Source organism: Bufo bufo, chromosome 5 (assembly GCF_905171765.1).
Source record: "Bufo bufo chromosome 5, aBufBuf1.1, whole genome shotgun sequence".
NCBI classification, from domain to species: Eukaryota; Metazoa; Chordata; class Amphibia; order Anura; family Bufonidae; genus Bufo; species Bufo bufo.
Window position 1 is genome coordinate 198,819,202 of NC_053393.1, and position 7,844 is coordinate 198,827,045.

The following is a 7,844-nucleotide window of genomic DNA, read 5'->3' on the forward strand; positions in this document are numbered from 1 at the left end:
CCTAAAGAATTATTAGGAACACCTGTTCTATTTCTCATTAATGCAATTATCTAGTCAACCAATCACATGGCAGTTGCTTCAATGCATTTAGGGGGGTGGTCCTGGTCAAGACAATCTCCTGAACTCCAAACTGAATGTTAGAATGGGAAAGAAAGGTGATTTAAGCAATTTTGAGCGTGGCACGGTTGTTGGTGCCAGACGGCCGGTCTGAGTATTTCACAATCTGCTCAGTTACTGGGATTTTCACGCACAACCATTTCTAGGGTTTACAAAGAATGGTGTGAAAAGGGAAAAACATCCAGTATGCGGCAGTCCTGTGGGCAAAAATGCCTTGTGGATGCTAGAGGTCAGAGGAGAATGGGCCGACTGATTCAAGCTGATAGAAGAGCAACGTTGACTGAAATAACCACTCGTTACAACCGAGGTATGCAGCAAAGCATTTGTGAAGCCACAACACGCACAACCTTGAGGCGGATGGGCTACAACAGCAGAAGACCCCACCGGGTACCACTCATCTCCACTACAAATAGGAAAAAGAGGCTACAATTTGCACGAGCTCACCAAAATTGGACTGTTGAAGACTGGAAAAATGTTGCCTGGTCTGATGAGTCTCGATTTCTGTTGAGACATTCAAATGGTAGAGTCCGAATTTGGCGTAAACAGAATGAGAACATGTATCCATCCTCTGATGGCTACTTCCAGCAGGATAATGCACCATGTCACAAAGCTCGAATCATTTCAAATTGGTTTCTTGAACATGACAATGAGTTCACTGTACTAAAATGGCCCCCACAGTCACCAGATCTCAACCCAATAGAGCAACTTTGGGATGTGGTGGAACGGGAGCTTCGTGCCCGGGATGTGCATCCCTCAAATCTCCATCAACTGCAAGATGCTATCCTATCAATATGGGCCAACATTTCTAAAGAATGCTATCAGCACGTAGAATTAAGGCAGTTCTGAAGGCAAAAGGGGTCCAACACCGTATTAGTATGGTGTTCCTAATAATTCTTTAGGTGAGTGTATATATAATGATCTCCCCCATAGTATAATGCCCCCATATATATAATGCCATCCATAGTGCCTCCAGTAGTGCCAACATATATATTAAAAATAAATAAATAAAATACTCACTTGTGTCTTGTTCTTCACTGCCGATTGTGATTCAGATCACAGGTCTCATCCCAACTGTGTTACCGCATCCCAGCACATGCAGTCGCAGTTACCTCACTGCAATCTCCCTCTCCTGATCTTGTGTGATGATATAATCACACAAGTCCTGGCGCAAGAGGTCACGGTGGTGTAATCGCGTTCTCCTGCGACATTCTACTGCTTTAATAGTCTTCAGGTGTAGATGCTTGAGGCCTATGAGGCTGAGCGGCAGGGACAGGACCGTCAACTAGCCCCCCCCCCCCCCCCCAAAGCAGGTCAGTTAATGCTCATGGCAGAAGCGGGCCTGGGGATGTATGACTGAAAGGTCTCTGGGCCACTTAACCTGCTTCTCTGTGAGATCAATCACTATACTAGCATTGAGAGGAGGGGAAGGGAGCATGGAAGCTGCTAAGCATGTCAGTCCACCTCTGAATGCAGGATAAGGTGGAACAGAAGAAGAAATGGCAGAGGGGCATTACCAGAGAAGAAAATGTAATGTAGATTAAAACAAAGAAAAGAATTGCCAATTTGCATAGGAACACTTTTTGCAGGATAACCCCTTTAACATAGTGGAATCTGTAACAATATAGACAATATAATTTAGCATAATTTATCAGTATAATTTATAAACATAAAATAATAATACAATAAGATATTAGCACAATACATAAATATAACATTGTTTTAGTTTAAAGAGAAACTGTCAGTAAATATATATTGCCCAAACCACAGACAGCCGATAGCTATGTATTAGTTTAAAACGCAGCAGTGTTTCACAAAGAATATGTTAAAAACTATCCTGGAACGGGAGAAGAGTTATTTTATTCTGGCTTCTCTCCACCCAGCTTGGCTCGATTGCCATGTCTGAAATAGGGAGACACCCCTCAATAAACCCAAGGTGATTGGGCAAAGCAGAAGTTTGATAAGTACCTGTAAGGTTCTTTTACTTATAGAAATATTGGTAACACTTTGTTTTGATGTGGTGACCATCTTTGCAGCCATATTGTTACACATAGTAACTTCTGACATGTCAAAACCCCCTCTAAGCTCCATATTGAATCTTCTGAAGTGTCCAAGAATGTAAAGGCTGTAATGATGATACATATGTTACCTCCTGTACACTGAATCCAAAATCTAAGCACACATATTTTGCATACATATTTTTATTATTAATATTAGTCTATTATTATCTGTTACAAAACCTATCATCTAGCAAGTGTGTAAAGATCTTATTTGCCATAAGGTGATAGGATATCGGTACTTATATTTCAATTTTTCCCAAATAAAACTGAAAAAATATCAAGGAGACGTGTATTGTATTACAAACTAGCAATGAAATCTCTGAGGGGTATCATTAAACATGATGACTCCCCATGAGCAGGCCATTGGGGTTCCAGAAGGTTGAAAAAGCAAAAACAGCCTAGTAAGCGCATACCAGGTTATATACAGGATCAGATATGTTCCATCCTTTAAGACCAAATCAGTGAATGCACCTTCTCATTATCTTATTCAGGGATCAGCACTTTCAAGTTTGTTCAGGTTTTGTTCTGCTTCTTGTAAACTGAAGCACAATCTATTGCATAACCCCTTTCCAAAGGAGGAAAAACAGGCGCCTGAGAAGTAATTACTGAGTGCCAGCACGACCTATATAGAAACAGGAGGAGCAGAATATTGTAGATATGGCCATGAAAACATTTTATTTATTCATAATTCTGTTTCCAGATATGAGTAGTGGAGAAATTGTAATTTTTGCCATTATCATTACAACTTTTCCAGACTGAAGTTTTTGGAATAAAAATAAAACTCTAAGCAACAAGAGACTAGCAGGAAACTTGTAACTACAGTGGTTGTTAATGTCAGAGCCTATTGGATGGAGCGATTATAGCTTAAATTCTCATATAATCGTATGAATTTCAGAAATTATTGGCAGATGCAATAGTGTGCAGTGATAAAACAATAAATGATAAATTATTCATTTTTCACGGATAGGACAAATCTGCATTAGGCTACTTTCACACTAGCGTTCGGGGCTCCGCTTGTGAGCTCCGTTTGAAGGCTCTCACAAGCGGCCCCGAACGGATCCGTCCAGCCCTAATGCATTCTGAGTGGACGCGGATCCGCTCAGAATGCATCAGTCTGGCACCGTTTGTCCTCCGCTCAGCATTGCAGCGTTCGGGTGTCCGCCTGGCCGTGCGGAGGCAAACAGATCCGTCCAGACTTACAATGTAAGTCAATGGGGACGGATCCGTTTGAAGTTGACACAATATGGCTCAATTTTCAAACGGATCCGTCCCCCATTGACTTTCAATGTAAAGTCAAAACAGATCCGTTTGCATTATCATGAACAAACGGTAATGGTAATGCAAACGGATCCGTTCTGAACGGATCTAAGCGTTTGCATTATAGGAGCGGATCCGTCTGTGAAGATACCAGACGGACCCGCTCTGAACGCAAGTGTGAAAGTAGCCTAACTCAAAGATTGGTCACCAAATCCCCTCATCTAATCAGAAATCTGCTAGTTGTTAGCAGTATAAATGTTCTAGGGACGTACAAGCAACATTTGCAGTATGCAGCAACCAGTAAAAACTATTTAGCAATTACTGTTTTTATGTAATTGACTTCTGCACCCTGCTACTATCTCTAATGGGCTGATATAATCTCATTTTATGTATGGCTTTCCATGTCCTCTACAATGTGCATTCATAATCTTGTTCTGTAACTGTTTATCACATGTAATGTGTCTGGTTCAGCAAACACGGCAGAGCTATACTTAGGTAGAATGGAGCGTTTCATTCCATTCTAACCCCCCTCCTCTGGAGAGAGGTGGGTGAGTCCTACTTCCTGCAGGAAGGGTGGTGCAGGAGTTTGAGTTAGTTTAGCTTACCCCCAGCTAGGGGAAGGGTGTGCAGGGGCATGTCTCTGCTAGACGTGCCCACTCCAGCCAGAACACCTTAAGCTCTGCTGGCCATGGAGGCCAAAGATTGAAGCCTCAGGAGCCAGGAGGAAAGTTCCCTGGCATAACCTAGAGTCAGACTACAAAATGAAGTGTAGCATACAGAAAAAGCTGAGTTATACAGCCAGCCTGTTAGTATAGCAGAGTGAGAGAGAAACAGATGTAGCAGAGTGGAGTTTGCCTGCCAGTTTCATGCTAAAGCCTGCTAGAACCAAGACAAAGCCTGTAAACCATTTTGGAGAATGTTGATGCAAAGTAAAGCTGCCATTGAACTTCATCTCAAGGACTGGACTCAATTATTTCCCCTATTTATTGCTTCAGATCCAAAACCTGGGCTCCAGCCGTATCCAGGTAGGAGCACCGTGACACACATAAAGAGACATTTTAGGCCGCACTATACCACTTGGCAATTCCTACACCTGCCAAGCGACATAGAGGGCCCTAGGTGAGGCACCCATTGTAGAGTGTGAATCTGCATCAGTTGCAGCACTGTGGCAAAACAGGGGTTAATTGGCCATCTTGGATTTGGGCATCCTGTGTTGAGGGGAAGACATCCACCCAGCAGAGGGGAGGGAACCAAACAGCCCGCCTCCACAGAGGCACCATTCTTACAGCAGAAGGAACTAAAGTGCTCAGTACAAGTTCCCAGGAGGACAGAGAAACCAACTGTATCCCTTACAGGAAGTAGAAGCAGCGGCCATTTTGGAAAGAGGAAAATACAGTTCCAACTTCCCTGGATCCTGAGAAGCAATGTCCAGAGGTCTGAGTGAGTACAGCAGGGGAAACTAACCTTGCTAGAAACTGTTAGGGGCCATAATCTGCCTGCCAGAGTATCATACTCCCCAAAATTGAGCAGTTGCAGTCACTCTTAAAGGAGCTAGGCACCAATTCTGCTGCCGTTGCCCATAGCAATGCGCACTTAAATCGCATTTCAGCTTACACTGACCCTATAGCACAGGGTATCAGAAGCCATGTCTGACAGCAAAGATAGCACGTACTTGGAATGCAGTGATCCACCAGCACCATCAGCAGCTGCAGCCACATGCATCATGCCTCTAACTACCACCATATTGTGGTCAGAGAAGGATCGCCCTGTGCCATTGTCATTGCCATTAGGGACTTTCAACCGCTGCAACAGCGAAGAAGTATTCCATTCCCTCTGGTAGGGAGCAGGGGGCCATCTGCCAAGTGAAGGTTACCCCTGTTGCCCCTGACTACTGCAGTAGCAGGGCCAGTAAAGAGACAGTCTGGGGCTATTATCACTGCAACTACAGAAATCTCTGGGCCTACTACTACTGCTGCTGTACAGCCTGAGCCCACCAAACAGGAGCACTGCCCTGAGGTGTGTGAGGATAAGGAGGAATCCATTGATATTGCTCCATGCACTCCGGAACCACCAAATTGCTGTCCAGAGAATTTGTCACCTATCAGGAAAAAGCGAAGGCTTACAGAGGATCCTCCAGAGGAGGGTGATCCTGCAGTTCCAAGTTCTGCCACAGAAGGCCAACAGGAGATCACAGATGAAGCTTCTGCTGGAGTTACAGCTGCAGAGAGCACCAGATCTAGCAATAGCAGCGATGAGGATGTTGCGCTGATTATAGAAGGACTTTTGCTCCCTCAACTATGGGACCCAGGAGGAAGACTTCCAGCCCCTCCTGCAAGAGACCTCGTGCTGTGAGGAAAACCATCCATTGGACTACTGGAGCCACCACATGAACTGCGCTTGATGGTTCTGCAACGTAACAAGCCTGCACCCAAAGAAAGGAGTCAAACGTGTACCTGAGCTCTTTGCGATTTCTATTGTGCAATTTTTTGCAATATATTTTTGCACTAATGTTCTAAGGTTCTGCAACGTTCAAGCACTTTAGCCCATTGTATGTACTCTTTTACAGGTACAACACTGTGAACTTTTGCACTTTTAAATGGACTTTGGACTTTATATAGTTAGCCAGATAGCTAGCAACTTACTTCATCGCTCATATGGACTGCCTCTGAGGACGTTAATATAAGTCACAAGCAGATCTAACAACGTCAAGGGTAACCCCGCTGCTAATGTGTGTTTAGAGGGATTAACCCTCGTGGGAGTTCTGGGAGAGAACCTCCTCCTCCTCCTACTTTGGTGTGTCCTAAGGCTTAGTGTGCAGACTTATGGATATGTATGTTTAGCTTCCTGTTTAGTCAAGGTTACCGTGAGAAAAGCTTTATATAGACCTTGGTTCTAGGAAGGGATTACAGAATGAAGCCATCCTTCTATTTGCGGGCGTCTTATAGTATCATGGAGGGATTACAGTACATGACACCCCCACGCTCCATATACGACCCTGGCCCAGTCCTGTGTGGAGTATTTGAGCGCTTAGTGCAGTATCTTTTTTGGTTCAATGGTTATACAGAGAGGACAAACTGTGAATAGACACCCTACTCATATGGGCAGGAACCTAGTGGTAGCCGTCTCTATGCTAGTATATGTATGTCATGATAGTCTATAGTCTAAAGCAGCACTCCAACCTTCCTTGGGTACCCTTAGAGCACATCCTAAGCACAAGCAGAGGACAGCTTGGTTTTAAGTAAGGGGGAATGTAACACCCCAGAGTGGTGTTACCAATTATGCACCCTGCTACTATCTCTAATGGGCTAATATAATGTCATCTTATGTATGTCTTTCCAGGTCCTCCACAATGTGCATTCATAATCTTGTTATGTAACGGTTTATTACATGTAATGTACCCGGTGAGAGCAAACACGGTAAAGCTATACTTAGGTAGAATGGAGTGTTCCATTCCAATCTAACCCCCTCTCTGGAGAGAGGTGGGTGAGTCCTAATTCCTGCAGGAAGGGTGGGGCAGGAGTTCAAGTTAGTTTAGCTTAACCCCAGCTAGGGGAAGGGTGTGCAGAGGCAAAAAAAAAAAAAAGATTGAAGCCTCAGGAGCCAGGAGGAAAGTTCCCTGGCATAACCTAGAGTCAGACTACAAAGTGAAGTTCAGCATACAGAAAAAGCTGAGTTATACAGCCAGCCTGTCAGTACAGCAGAGTGAGAGAGAAACAGATGTAGTAGAGTGGAGTTTGCCTGCCAGTTTCATGCTAAAGCCTGCTGGAACCAAGAAAAAGCCTGTAAACCGTTTTGGAGAATGCTGATGCAAAGTAAGGCTGCCATTGAACTTCATCTCAAGCTCTGGACTCAAGCTATTCTTTTATCCCTCAATTATTCCCCCTATTTATTGCTTCAGAGGCAAAGCATGGGGTCCAGCCGTATCCAGGTAGAAGCACCGTGACACACATAAAGAGACATTTTAGGCTGCACTATACCACTCAGCAATTCCTACACCTGGGATGCGCGACATAGAGGGCCCAAGGGGGAGGCGCCCGTTGCACAAGCGATTTCCTAAATCATTGATCACTGCTCGATAATGAAATTATAGCTTCCTGTCTAATAGGAACCTCACTATATACTGTTTGTGTACTGTGGCACAATAATTTATTTTCTATATGGATCGGATCCATAAATTTAGTCCTGGCCATGTTAGAGTCTATCTTGCTTCTATTCCCAAAGTACTACATTTTTGTATGCAAAAAAGTACAGAAACAAGGGGAACAAACTAATTATTTTGGACAGGTTTACTATTAATATTGTATTTAAGCCCCTTTTTTAAAATGTTTTTTTTTTATGTCTTGTCCAAGAAAGGGCGCGTGGCATCAACACAAATAAAAATAAGCTAACAAATAGGAGTTATAAACAGTCTAT

The 7,844-nt window shown here is 43.7% G+C and overlaps 1 protein-coding gene across 4 annotated transcripts in view; it reads right to left on the reverse strand.

Moving 5' to 3' along the window:
* LOC121002783 (myelin basic protein) overlaps nucleotides 1-7,844 on the reverse strand; it is a 190,311-nt gene that overhangs the window by 29,545 nt on the left and 152,922 nt on the right. The window lies entirely within an intron of this gene.